Raw genomic sequence first — 15,048 nt, 5'->3', positions numbered from 1 at the left:
ACTCATCTGAATATGTAGTGTCATTTTATCTGTATGTTTTCAGTTGAACAGATAGCACAGATCCATCAAACCTTCAAAAAAAACTATCCATATGTCAGTAGATAATTAACAAAACATAAAAATATAATCATGTTTTTTTAGAGTTTAAAAATCAACACAACCCCCCATAGGTACAGTATATAATAATGATGATGATGTCCCTCTTTAGTAATTTGTCAATTAAATTTGGCTGTGGCATCTCTCGACGAAAATGGCCACTTATTTCCCACTATAATTTCATTACAACAAAATTTACATAAATTGGACTTCTCTTCACATCCCAGATTCCGAAATTAATAAAAACGTTCATCCCTCTTTTTGGTCACAGCTGAAATAAAAAATAGCCAGATTATATCAGCATGTGACCCAAAAGATTACATTTTAGCAAAATTTGGCATTTTCAAGTCCTTAAAAATCAAAATTAGATTGCATATCGTCTAATATTTCGAACATGACTCAAGACAGGTCCCCTCTCATTCTTTCGTGAATCAATAGTTGCTCTTTGTCAATTTTAAGATTTACTTCGGCTGCTTCCAATTCTCAGTGTCCCATCTACATTAAAACTAATTAGTACTTTGTCACTTCCACCTTTGAATGAAATCATCAACACTGGAGTTTCTTGAGCGTATTTGTGGTGCCCTTGGTTGCGTCCTGGTTACAGGAGTGCAGGGGCACATTAATAAAACCATTCAAAGCTACCTCAAATGTGATTGGATTCACCGTGATGCAGTCCAATGTCAGCAGGTCCCTCGGATCACAGTGACCGGTATACAAAAACATTCAGTACCTAAAGAATACATGTCAAGGGATATTTGAACTCATGTCCAATCAGTTGCCAAACGGCATTGTCCCACCATGGGTCCCAATTCTTGAGCTTCGTGTCTTAGTCATCAATCTAAATACTTATGCATTAGTCGAGGTGAGATCTGGTATGCATCATAGGTTAGAAGTCGGGGAGCTTTAGTGGTTGGTGTGGAAAATGGGAACCTGTCTCGGAAAACAGCAAACAATGGAGTGACAGGAGACAAAATGTTCAAGAACAACAAATTTAAACCTAGGATAAGACAGAATGTCAACCAATTGGTGAAAAATAAACAAGTACATATCAGTCTCACTACAGCACCGCAGGCCATAAATTATCTTCGTGCCTGGATCCAAACCTCTCCGTCGATAGCCAATTCTGGCAGTGTTTCTGCAAAAAGTCAAAATCATTTAATAACAATTTTAAGTCAATTAACTCACCTTATTGATTTGGAATCATGCGTTAATTTCCAGGTGTTAGGGTGTATCTATTTAAGTTCCAACTTCTAGTCTTTGTCTGGGATCTTTTTTGGATTTGGTCACAGGATAGCAGCCGACTGGCCTTTGCCATCTGCTTTCAATTAGGGGAGGGGGTGAAAACAAGTCTGTGTCAGCTATCGTGGTCATCGCCTGGGCTGGGGCTCTGCTGCCCCCCCCCCCTCCCTTTTTCACTGCTTCTGCAGTTCTCCTGTTACAATATTTATTTTTTTTAATTCTAGCATAAATATAACAGCTGTGCCAACTGTTTCTTCATAATTGATAGATTGCAGTTAAGATTTTGCCGATTTAGTCTCGCTTCAACAGCCTTCCAGAGAAGTTTATTATTATTATTAAGCTATTGGTTTAGAGTTCTCGGATGGAGTTTAATTTCGACATTTGTTGATCAATCAAATGTGAAATTATCTCCCACCGATGTATAAATTTAAATCAGAATACTACCTCCTTAGCACAATATTTTCACAAATCACAACAATCCTTGCTCCATATTTTAATCAGATATTTAAACCTATTTCAATCTATGAGCTCGTGAATGAATAAATCATTAGTTTAGAACTAAATAAACACATTAGAGAAAAAATGTCGTCTAGCAGCTCATTAGCTGGTCTTAAAACTTAAGGTAAACATATTTTATCAAACAATATAATCATTGTCTCGACATGTCATTTTCCGCCAAATTAAACAAATCTCATTACTTTTAAGGTTGTTTAACAAAACATTTTGAGCTCTAAAGATCATACTATCGATCTCAATTAAGCTCACTAGTTTATTATTTATTTCACCTCACTCGCTTTTCATTTCATTCATAAATTCTATTTCAATAATCAGTTGTTCCCCATTACTATCAATTTGATATTAGTTCTAGTAAAAAGAGAGGGCTTAAATATATTGTCAGTCACCCTTGTTGTGTTTGGCCAGAACACAACAAGGGGGGGCTCACAGCGGCCCGCTCTCCTAAATTTTGAACACCATCCCCCTTTTCTTAATCAAAGGCGCCACGTGGCACACACGGGTGCCTGCCAGAATATGAACAAAGGCGCTTCATTTATTATCCTATACTCGATATTTAAGTATTTCAAAAACAGTTACTTTGTTTGTCCGCGCTCCCTCTCCACTCAGGAGAGCAGAATAAGGAGCGCTCACTTCACTCACAATTAGAGGAAAGAAAAGAAAGAGGACAAAGAAGAGAAAAGTTGGGGCACCCCACACACACTGACACAAACCAACGACAAATAACAAACATCCGCGGAACAAATTTGAGTTGCTCATGCCCCCCATCCCAGGATCTCAGCGTTCATGCATACGCTGGAAATGCACTTTACTCGTGATTTACGCAAATCGGTCCTGCCGGAACTCCTCACATAGGGAGTTCTTAATTACAACACGAAACGGGTCGTCAAAGACGCCCGGAACTACCTCACATAGGGTGTTCTTATATGCATTTTGTAATCGCGATATATAAATAGATAAATAACATACACATTATTAATTTCCTCAATAAAAATTCAACCCCCTCCGGGGCAGCAGCGTAATAAGGCAACAGTGCAATCTTGTAACACTCCTACCTTATTTTGGTACCACACCGTCTGTCCCCAAGTGAGCCGAATTCCAGAATTCTGTGCCGCCAACTCCCGCGAGAATCCTGCCGACAACGCCAATTGAAGAAAAATAGTCGTGTAAAAACTGTCAAAGACGATTTCTCTTTTCTCAGGTTCTTTTATTCTCGTGGAAAAAACAGGAAGTGAACGGCACACAATTCTAGAGTTACAGAAAATGTTCAAATACATTTATTGAGGAAATACTGACCGGCCAGGACATTTCACGGATACGGGCTCCATGAAAGTGTCTCACCCCCCTTCTTGTCCCGTATATATTTGTGTTAACAGATGTGGTCAGAGCCAATAGGCAGCCTAGTCCTGCCTTATGGCCAAGTCTGAATACAAACTTAACCTTATTTGGAAATAGGTAATGTGAAGCTGCCTGTTGGGGGCTGTTGAATTCTGTGACCAGCACACAGAGATAATTAAGTCCAGATGGTATGTGGTAGAACAAAGAACACTGTGTTTTAGGATATAAGAGAAATAATATATTCTAGTTATTAACTATATGAGTAAATATGCATACAAGAGTATAATAATAGGTAAATATATATGTGTGTATCCTTTCAACATCCACACCCCTTTCCCGATTGACAGTGGATTAACCCTTTCGGACAAGATCTTACATGACGCACAATTTAAACACGCTTTACCTAGCGAACGCAACAACAACTATGATCGGGGATTTCCACGAGTTAACTTTCGGCTAACGTCGCTAGCTTATCATGTTCATTCCACAACAGTTGGCAGCTCTGCTTTGACAAAGTCATCAGTCATCTATCCAAAAATCACACTTACTTTTTGGCAAATCCTTGATCATAAGCAGACCGGTTAAGGAAGCAGGCATCTTCGAAGTGTTTGCAGCAGAGAACACTACTCGATGATGGCGTGAAATTCATTCGCTTCGTGCGAACGAAAGATGTCCATTTACGTGCCCTATTATCCTTTGGCCACTCATACAACTTTTCGTTTGAGTGAGAACAAAACATCGCCACACACCACCGTGGCATCTTACCGAGAAGCAATGCAACAAACAATACTGTTCTATGGCGGACTTCCCTCGCACTTCCGGTGTGACGTAATTTCCGAAGATTTCCGAAGATTGCCGAAGAAAAGCATTTTCGTTGTCAAGGGCGTTGCTATGGGTTAAACAAAGAATCTGGAAGGGTTGCGTTAAAAAAAATAATGAAAATATGCTTATAATTGTTTAGCCATTGATATTATTCAAAAACATGGTTGGCCAACCTTACTTCACATTACAGCTTTAAAAGAGCGCATTTATCAAGGTTTCGTCAGCCGTGATTTGTGGATATCCGTCTGCCGAAACAGCCTGATAGCACAGATATAAGTACGCCCTGCCCCTCTGCTATTAGATGCATTGTTGATGTCACCGCGGTGGCACTATGAAAATAGAGCAAGGCTCTATTTTGAGCCCCGCCTCTCGGCACAAATTCATTCGAACTTGTCATTCCGCCTAAAACGGCCGTCCACCGCTCACTTTTGCCAAGAGTCGGCTCCCACATACACAATGAATGGGTTGCCGCAGAACCCTTTACACTAGACTGCCGCTATTTTAAAACGGCCTTTAACGTCTCAGCGCAATATAATTTCTTACTAGTAAGATTAAAAATTTTTTTTTTTTTTTAAATCTTAATGGATTTGCAACAATACAACAACAATGGCGACTTACGTCGAAAAAAAGTTTTTAAATACGATATTAACCTGCAAATATCTTTCAAAGCTGGTGTATTATAGATGAGTTACTAATATTAGAATAAAGCATACAGAACCAACATATCATTTTAATCAATTTTCGCTTTAAAACTGGATCATAGGTCATAAAATGGCCTGAACTGAAGGTCTTTTTCTGTTTTAGTCACCCAAAAATATTTTAGTTCCTGTCTACAGTGCAGTGAAGGGTCACTGTGTGCAAATGGAGTATTAGGGAAAGAAAAATGTCAGAGTTTGCTTGGATGGGTGCTGAAGATCTGAAGAAATGTTCATCCTGTATATGATTCATTCAGATTCTTTTTTTGACATTTATGTTAGTCTTTTTGTTGGAACAAAATTACATTTTGGCTGCTGCTAACCCACATCAACTCTGATGCAAAAATGTGATGTTTACTTTTATTTATTGTTTGTCATACTGAAGGAGCCAAGACTGTAGAATGGATTTGACTTGATTGTTTTATTTGAAATTGAAATGACTAAGTCAGCAGATAGCATTTGTGTCATATCCTTTACATATTAACTGTCTTTCATTTGTGTGCGGTGTCAGCTGCGTTTGTCATGTTTTTCAAGATGTCCCTTTTTGAGGAATTTGCACTTTCTGCTCGTAATGTGCTGCCCCCCAGCTCTGAGCCGTTCCATCAAATGTTCTTATTTCAAACATAATTGAACCTGACAATATGGCTTATAGTAACAATTACACAAGAGCATTATATCATATCATTTAGGAAACACTACATTTTTTGCAATAAAAGTTTTAAATTTGTGGAATAAATGTTTTACAATGTTTTGTGCATTCTGCCTGGACAAGATTGTGTTTTGAGTGGCGTCATAGTTGTAGGAATCAATTTTATCATTTAGTTTCTTTTGAACTGCACTCCTATCGCACCAAGAGAAAAAAAGGTCAGATTTAATGCCTTGAATCAAAATTACAATGGCTATGTAACTTTAAAGTTCTCCTCTAATACTGTACTGTAAAAAGAATTATGATAAAATATAATTTAAATATATACCATATTTTTCAGACCTTAAGTCACACCTGAGTTTAAGTTTAAGCACCAGCCCAAAAATGTGCAATGAAGAGGAAACAAACTAGGGCTATCAAACGATTAAAATTTTTAATCGAGTTAATCACAGCTTAAAAATTAACTAATCGTAATTAACCGCAATTCAAACCATTTCTAAAATATGACATATTTTTCTGCAAATTATTGTTGGAATTGAAAGATAAGACACAAGACGGACATAAACATTCAACATACGGTACTGTACATAAGTACTGTATTTGTTTATTATAACACTAAATCCACAAAATGGCATTAACATTATTAACATTCTTTCTGTTAAAGGGATCCACGGATAGAAAGACTTGTAGTTCTTAAAAGATAAATTTGAGTACAAGTTATAGTAATTTTATATAAAAACCCCTCTTAATGTTTTCGTTTTAATAAAATTTGTAAAATTTTCAATCAAAAAATAAACTAATAGCTCGCAATTGTTGACGTCGCCGAGCGGTCAAATGGGAAGTTGGTCAACCATGACTGTCAGTGGTGGCTGCAAATGGTATAGAGTATGTTCTGCGTTGTGTTCTATTAGGCGTGTTAAGAAAAAGAACCTCTCCTGCTCCGCCCAAATGCATGATGGGAAGTTGGGCAACCATTACTGTCAGTGGTGGCTGAAAATGGTATACAGTATGTTCTGCGTTGTGTTCAATTAAGCGTGTTAAGAAAAAGAACGTCTCCTGCTAATATTTTAACGGGATTAATTAAAAAATTTAATTACCGCCCGTTACTGCGATAAATTTGACAGCCCTAAAAAAACATATAAATTGCATCGGACAATAAGTCTCATTCTAGGGGAAAATTTATTTGATAAAATCCAACACCAAGAGCAGACACCATCTTGAAAGGTAGGCTGAATAAGTGTACAGTATGCGAACATTACATGACGCATCAACAACAAAATGAGAACGTACCCGTATGTTAACATAGCTATTAAAGAGTTATTCAGCTGCCTATTTCACTACTTGCAACTTGTAATCTGCAGAATACGATTTTCTTTGCGGTGCCATTTTGTTCAGCCCTTCTCGGTTGTTTTTATAAGTTACTGCCAATGTTGAAATACAGGCCTTGAGCGCCCTCTTGTGGTGTAGTGTAAAAATAACGTGTGAAGTTATGTACCGTATTGGCCCGAATATAAGACTGTGTTTTTTGCATTGCAATAAGACTGAGAAAGTGGGGGTCGTCTTATATTCGCGGTCTAGACGTTATACCCATTCACGATGCTTGATGGCGCCAGATATCATTGAAGCGAATGCTGAACTTGAGGACTAATGTTCTGTCATGACTGATCTCAGCTACTCTCAAGTTTAACCAGTTTGCATTATTTTATTGCAATGTTTTTCCTTATTCAGATTTGTTTCAAGACTACAGTTAGACTTCATTTTGATGGTTAATGCACTTATTGCAATTTTGTTGTTTTATCCCAATAGATTGGTTTATTTACATTTCAAAAACCAGAAGCCATTTATTTACGAATGTGATTGCACTTTAGTTGACATATTTAAATGTTCAGATATTAAGATTCGATTGAGGCAAAATAAAATGCTTTTTCTCTCAAATATATTGTTATAATAATTTGTTTCAGATGACTGTAATTTTCTGTATAAAAATTTATTTGGTGTCCAAGAAGTCTTTTTTCAAACTTGGGTCTTGAAAAAGAGGGGGTCGTCTTTTAATCAGGGCCGTCTTATATTCAGGCCAATACTGTAATAATGTGTTAATAATCTCACACATAAATCGCTTCAGAGTAAAACCGGATGAAAAAACAAACTTATAGTCTGAAAAATACGGTGTATAAAGGAGAGAAGAAAAGGGCGGGGAACACTAACAAAGGCCAAGTGTAAAAAGATTTTAAAAGATGGACGTACTCCGCAAGTGCCCTACACTACAAAGATTTTGATTTGCCAAAGGCATAAGGTTAGCTTCTTGTGTTTTAAAATGAAAACAACATAATATATTTTAAAGGTCATCACGTGAAATAATACTCTTATTGAAAAGGTGGAATTTCTCAAAGTTATACAATTGAATTATCCCATTATTGTGTGGTACTATTTTTCTGATGTGATAGTAATTAATATGTCCTTATGTTTCTCATAGTTTAGGAAACTTTTATTTTTACCCTTGTATTCTGTTTGGGTCAAAATTGACTGGTTTTCAAGATCGGGTTTGTAAGAATCAATGGTACTTTTTACATAGCCAAACTTCAAAACACTGAAAACGGTACACTGCAAAAGTTTAGTATTTTCCAGCTGAGGTAAATCACAGATCAAGATGGGTAGATTTCTGTTATTGTGCTTGCGTAATGTACCTCATGTTATGACAAGTGAATTCATTAGGTGTTCGCTGCTACCTAGAAAATATTTAAATAAAGTTTAAGAAATCACATTCAAAATACTTCACAGGTGTTATCCTGTAAAGACAACAATGGTGAAATTCAAAATCAACATTGATGCATTGTGTTCTTTTTGAGCAAAAGCAGAGGAAACTGTTTCCCATCTGTTTTGAGAGTGTACTGACTCACATATTTTGGGTTGACCTGAACTCCAAAGTTGAGCCCTCATTGAAAATAGTTTTTAGACATAAAGTATTTTGTTTGGCTTGTCCAATCTTGAAGAACTAGAAATAGATAAAATATATGTTATAAATCCTAATTTTGGCAAAATTCCACATTAATTGTGTAAGATATGTCAATCAAAGGCCAATTTTTCATGTTTTTGGGAAAATATTTTCTCTATACTTTGGACGATTTAAATTTCTTTTTGAACCCCAAGGACCACGAGACTTTACAAACAATACAGCTTGTATTGAAAAGAAAAAAACTGACTGTCATGCATTTGTGTTAAAAAGAAATAAAGATTTCATACATTAAAAAGGAAAAATCTGTTCGCTGCAGCGTCGCTCTCAGGCCTGCAGAAGAATGACAGCTTAAATAAAAGTTCAACTTGAACAACATCCTAAATTCAACCCACGTTTCAAAATGGCCCTGTGTAGTTATATGTGATAGCTCTGTTATCTGTAAAACTACAATGAATAAAAAGTGAAGAACCTTTCCGTTTCTGAGGAGGATAATTTATTCATCTAATTTTTTTGAAGGTCAAGCAGGCACATTTTTTCAGGGAAACTAGTATTATCTATGTGTAGATAGCAGAAAGTCAGAGGTGGAGGTAAGGTCGCATAACTTGGCTGTCATCAGCCAATTTTATGACTTGGGAACCGTGTTGCTAAAATTTACAACATAACTTGATAAAACTAGCTTGTAACCATTAGAACACTGTCAAAATTGAATTAAGGGTTTAGGGCTGCAAAGATTGGCGGACTTGGCAATTTTGGGGCCTAAGGCGAACATATCCAGGGGCCCTCTTCATGGGTCAGGGGTCAAAAAGGTGAGAAGGGTGTGGAGGAAATATGTTCCGGTACACTAGAGCTGTCCTAAACGACAAATTTTCTCCTGATTAGTCAGCCAACTAGTTTTACGATCAGTCGACTAATTTAATAATTTTCTTTTTTTTTACTAATTTGGTGGTGGTATACTTATATAGCGCTTTTCCACCTTTCAAGGCGCTTTACACCACATCGCCATCTACTGACTGGTGACGCAGCACCAGGAGCAATGTGGGGTTCAGTATCTTGCTGAAGGATTCTTAGGCGAGTTCATCAGGGCAGAGAATCGAACCCATAACCTTTGGGTTAGGGGACAACTACTCTACCACTAGCCACGCCATCCCCAATTTAGCAATGAAATTTTTGTTGACGCTTATCAATTCACAAAAACCATTTTGGAACACTTAAATTCTTTATTAAAGTACAAATAATCATGTAAATAACAATCACAAATAAACAATGAGGTTAAATGCTGATAGCATTTACTAGTGCAAAAGAATGGAAAGTAAACTGATTCAGAACACTGATTTTGCCTTTCCAACATTATTCGAAACAATTCTTTAAAAAAAAAAAAATATTTTGACGTGACGTGCTTTTAATTGCACCGATACCAGTATCGGCAAGGGGTGCCGATCCGGCCCGATTTGGTGGTATCGGCATTTACGGTGGCGATACCATCTACTGGCATCACCTGAACGCATATGAACTGTCCTCCCCACGTGAGCTGACTTCCCAAATCCCGATGCATTACATCTGTATGACTTTACCTCGAAATTACCAACCGAAATAAACACCTTAGTCTCAATATTAAGGATGTACACGTCAACGCATGGCCGCGACATTACGCTGCTCATCTGACATGGCATTCACAAACAATTAGCATGCGTAAGCTAACGCCTGCTTTTGTAGCGCCGGTGGGATCAGAAAGGATAAGACCGTGGGAGACTAAGCAAACTCATTGTTTCATGATGAACAATGAGTGGCAAATTAAGAGCGCCGTACTTCAAACTCGTCCTGTTTATGAAAGTCGATTGTCATATGCTGGTGTTGTGCAGTAATGAGCAGAAGTGACATCTGTGGCCAGAAAACACTCAAGCGGCGCAGCGCGGACACTAGATATCATCAAATAGCAACCTAGATGTCCTATGTTAGATCCCATGACAACTCTCGCGCGCACACACTAGATATCGTCAAATAGCAACCTAGGTGTGCTACATTAGATCCCATGCCATTAGCTGCGTGAGTCCAGAGCGACGCGTAGTCCATATACTACATTGATGAATTAGAAACCGCCATGACTGAATGGAAGTTAAGCAGGCCAAATCAATCCATACCAGTGACTATAGATAATGCTGCAAATACTGTTAATTCAGTACATGTTACAGATGGACTCGGATCATAAATGGGATGTTTTGCTTATATGGTAAATATAGCTGCTAAGAGACCTGCAGCAATCGACAGTGTACCCCACTTTACAAACAGTAAAGATTGTTCTCAGCACTTATATACAAAATTTCTTCAGATCAGTAAGAAATAGGCACATAAATATTATGCACTAAAATGCTTGTTTGTATGATGGCAGTTATTTTTGCTTGTTAGCAAATAAAAAAATTAATAATAACAGTTGTATTTTCTGTTTCAGAGCATTAAATGTATTGAATTGTATCGAAAATCGTACCGAACCGTGACTTAACTGTATCGTTGCATCCCTTATACGTACACACATATATATATATATATTTTTTTCAAACAGAGTGGTATCAGAATGGTATTGGTATCGGTCGATACTGCACAGCAAGGTATCGGTATCGGGCCCAAAAAATTGTATCGGTGCAACACTAATTATTATTATAGTATACTACTATATATAATAGTAGTATATTAATTATTCATTGCCAATCATATTTCTCATAAAGAGTGTCATTTGAAAGCTATTCTTAGTGTAAAATCTGTATTCTGTAGTATTTACTTAACATATTATAATATTAGGCTCGAGCGTATGACGTGGCACTCGCGAGGTTTCCGCCGCTCTCGCCATTGTGGAAGCGAGAAACATAAACTGAGGCATTTCAACACAGGTCGCTCTTTAAAAATGGTTGGAAATTATTGTGTGGTAAAGAATTGCAACAACCGATCGAATAGAAAGGAGAATGTACAGCTCGACGGAACACCATTGAGTTTCTTCCGGATCCCTACATGGAGAAAAGGCGAGGGAAAGCTCATATCTGAACTTACCAAACGTCGAAGAATGGCATGGGTGGCCTCGATCAGAAGGAAGGGCATAACGTTTGATTCTCCAGTTACACACTGAGTTTGCTCTATGCACTTCCACTCCGGTAAGTTAATTTCGTTTGTTTACGCAAATTTCAGTAACTTTACGCCCTAAGTCGGCCTGTTGTTAGCTATTGCTACAGCTAAACAACTAGCATGCATACATGTGCATTGTCTAAATAAGACATAATTCCTGTCGTTGCCAAATGAAAAAGCTGTAATATTTTGACGTGAGAGAGGGGCAAAGAATTTGTACACAGGCTACATTTTCTGCAGCAAAAGATTTGTACATCCGTGGTCACAGGCTAATGTAAACACACATTGCCTACCTTTGCTAGAAACATGGTGTTGCCGTTTGCTATGGTCATAAAGTGAAGATCCTGCACCCATCCGCAGCAAAACTGTTCGTAGCTTTGTAGCGATTTGTAGTTTCGGAATTGCTGATGAGTGTTGTAACATACAGTATACCAAACACTAAATACAGCATGATGTCCATTTCGCGTAGTGGTGGAAGCTTGTCGACATCTTTATTCCATTTGTGTTCGGCTTGCTCGTGAGGGTCAACATTGTTCACATCCTTAAAATTGCTCACATATCTGTCCTTCGCCGTGGTAACAAGTTTGTCTCTGTTTCGAACTGGCAAGTTTTCACCTACATTTTTCCATCTTTGGCACTCGTAGTTGAATTGTATTTGCCGTTAAGTTTAAATGTCCCGTGATGCAGACGTGCTTCCGCAATGGCTGTGTTGTCGCAAATCTCGCACGATCCCGTGCTGCTGTGACGTAAACGCTCGAGCCTAATTAATTCTGAAGTATGTGGGATTAACTCCAGAAACCGTTATTTATTTGACGAACATGACGTGCTTTTATTTTGAAATGTTCACCGGAGGTACGTTCGCTAAACCGCTAACCGAAAGCTTTACACTCCGTAAAAAAACATTCTTCGTCATTGATTGTGGTGTCACTAATAGACCCTACTCACCTACGTCACAAAATGGGCGTGTCGCTGTTTCCGGCCGCCATATTGTACCTCTTTTTCAGACCTATTCTCATTGTTTTCTATTAGTCGAGCAAGTTATAGAGCAATTCATGGAAGCCCCGGTGTTATCTGACGCTGTAAACTCATTGGATCCGTTGCATAAAAGGCGTTACGTGGAAAAGCTTCAGTTTATCCATTCACCAGATCCGTATTTGATGCCTAAATCGATGTTTTTCGACCCGCTGGCTTCGCCTGACATCTGATACCCACACAAAATCAGCCTATTCTCACGAAAGTTTGAAAAACTTTAAGAGCTTGGAGGCTTATAAATGCTACGTTGCTGGTTAGGTGAAACACGTCCTCGTACACGAAAATTCGGCAGGAATCTTGTGCTCGGAAGGTGAGTTACGAAATTTTCAATTGAAAATCTTTTGTTCTTGCTAACATCCACTGTCAAGTCTAATGTATTTCATGTCATTTGTCAATGGAGCTAGGGCTTTTAATGTTTATATGGTTTAGCGATAGCACTAACTACATACATACGTGTATGTTGTCGGCGATTAGCCTAGCAATGATCTTAATTGTGGTTGTCAGCCCGAAACCCTCTAAATATATATTAAATGCATCTTACCAGATATAAAATGACTACTACATAATCTGTGGTAGTCGTTTGGAGCCCAGTAGTCTCGTCGAATTGCAGCAGTCAATCGCGGCCTCCTCTTCGTGTCTCTCGGAATACGGTAAAAATTCAAGTCTCTCCGTCAATCTTCTCTGTTTTTGCAACCGACCGCCACACACGACTTCACCATTTTGAGTATTAATGTTGACGAGCAGTAAAACGTGCAATAATAGGAAGAATTTACGAAGCGCTAATGCATTTCTATGGCGAGTATGCGGACATCATGGCGCGGGGGCGTGGCTGTGACGTCACGTGAGTAGGGTCTATAGATTTTTTTTTTTTTTCGTTAGCAAATGCTATTAACCAGCTGTTGAGTGTGCTGTCGTGTATTTTATGTTCGGTGTGAAGAAGAAGAAGAAGAAAGTTAAAAGAGGCTTTAGCGGCCTGTTCTTAGTGACGAGATTTGTCGTTCACTTGAGCAAACGAATCCATTCCGGTTCGTTCAGTAAAAAGATTCGTTCAAACAAATCGTTCAACGAATCGTTCGCCCCCCTCATCTCCCTCCCCGCCCAAACGAATCGTTCGGTTACTGAACGGGAAGTGACGTTGCCGAACGAATCACCAAAGACCGCTTCGCAGTATAACTGAACGGGAAGTGACATTGTTTGGTCCCTCCCTCTCTTCCACATTGACCACTCGTCGTAGTTTCAGAAATGAGTGACAGGCGGTATCATTCTGCTTTCACAGACAGCCTCGTCTCCCTCCTGCTGCTGCAAAAGCGAGGGAGAACTTCCGCGTCGTCTGTCCTAGTTCTATGGGCTCAAAGTCATGGCTCGTGCTTGCATTTCGATTTAGGACACGGTTAAACATTTTCCTTTTGTGAGGGGAGTAGGGGGCGGGGGCGCACGGACTTTCTTTAGCAGGTTCTTGATCACACATACAATCACATATGCAGCATGTTTGCTGTCACGAAAATAAAAATACATCGAAAGTTTAATTTCTGAATATGGAACGACCAACACATCATATTTACATCTCGCTCTGTTGTATTTTTGTTTTTTAGTATTAAGATGATCGTGTTGAATTTTTGCACTGGTATTAATAAATAAAATAATCCGGTCAGCTCCCCTGTCGTCCCCGCATCTCAGATCGTCAAATGCTGACGAGAAATAATTGTTTGCTCTTTACGATGTCGCCTTTCTACTCTCATTAGTCTGTTAAGAAAAATGTAGACATATTGCGACATCTCCCGTGTCCGCGTGCTTTGTTTTGGGGCGCTTGAGTAGCACATGATGGACGGATTGACATAATTTGTCAAACCAACCAACACCTGACACGAAGAAGAAAAAAAAAAAAAAAAACACTCGGAAAAAATTGACATGTATATACAGTTTCATTGCAAATCAGTATTATGGTGATCATATTGTTTTTTTTGCACTGGTATTAATAAATAAAATAATCCGGTCAGCTCCCCTGTCGTCCCCGCATCTCAGATCGTCAAATGCTGACGAGAAATAATTGTTAGTTCTTTACGATGTCGCCTTTCTACTCTCATTAGTCTGTTAAGAAAAATGTAGACATATTGCGACATCTCCCGTGTCTGCGTGCGTTGTTTTGGGCGCTTGAGTAGCACATGATGGACGGATTGACATAATTTGTCAAACCAACCAACAACCGACACGCTGACACGAAAAAAAAAAAAAAAAACACTCGGGAAAAAATTGACATGTATATACAGTTTCATTGCAAATCAGTATTATGGTGATCATACTAAATATTTTTTTCTGTGCACATATGAGGTAAATATCGCTGCCATGAAGCCTCCATATAGTGACAGTTCTCTGCCCGCTTCACTGCCGTCACGCGACCGCAGCTCAGCTTTTGCTTGCCTCGTAGCTACCCGTGTTTTAAATTACTGTAAATTTGATAGTATGTCGTCATAGGCAGTCACGAGTTTGTTGAGAAAAGTACTACTCTAAACAATGCTCGCTAGATTTGTGTGGTGTTTTTGTCTGTTTGAGCAGCATTTGATAGGCTCCACGTTAACAAATATGTGACAAAGTCATTTCCTTTC

The sequence above is a fragment of the Corythoichthys intestinalis genome, chromosome 9 (genome assembly GCF_030265065.1).
Source record: "Corythoichthys intestinalis isolate RoL2023-P3 chromosome 9, ASM3026506v1, whole genome shotgun sequence".
NCBI lineage: Eukaryota > Metazoa > Chordata > Actinopteri > Syngnathiformes > Syngnathidae > Corythoichthys > Corythoichthys intestinalis.
Note: the sequence above shows the minus strand (reverse complement) of the source record.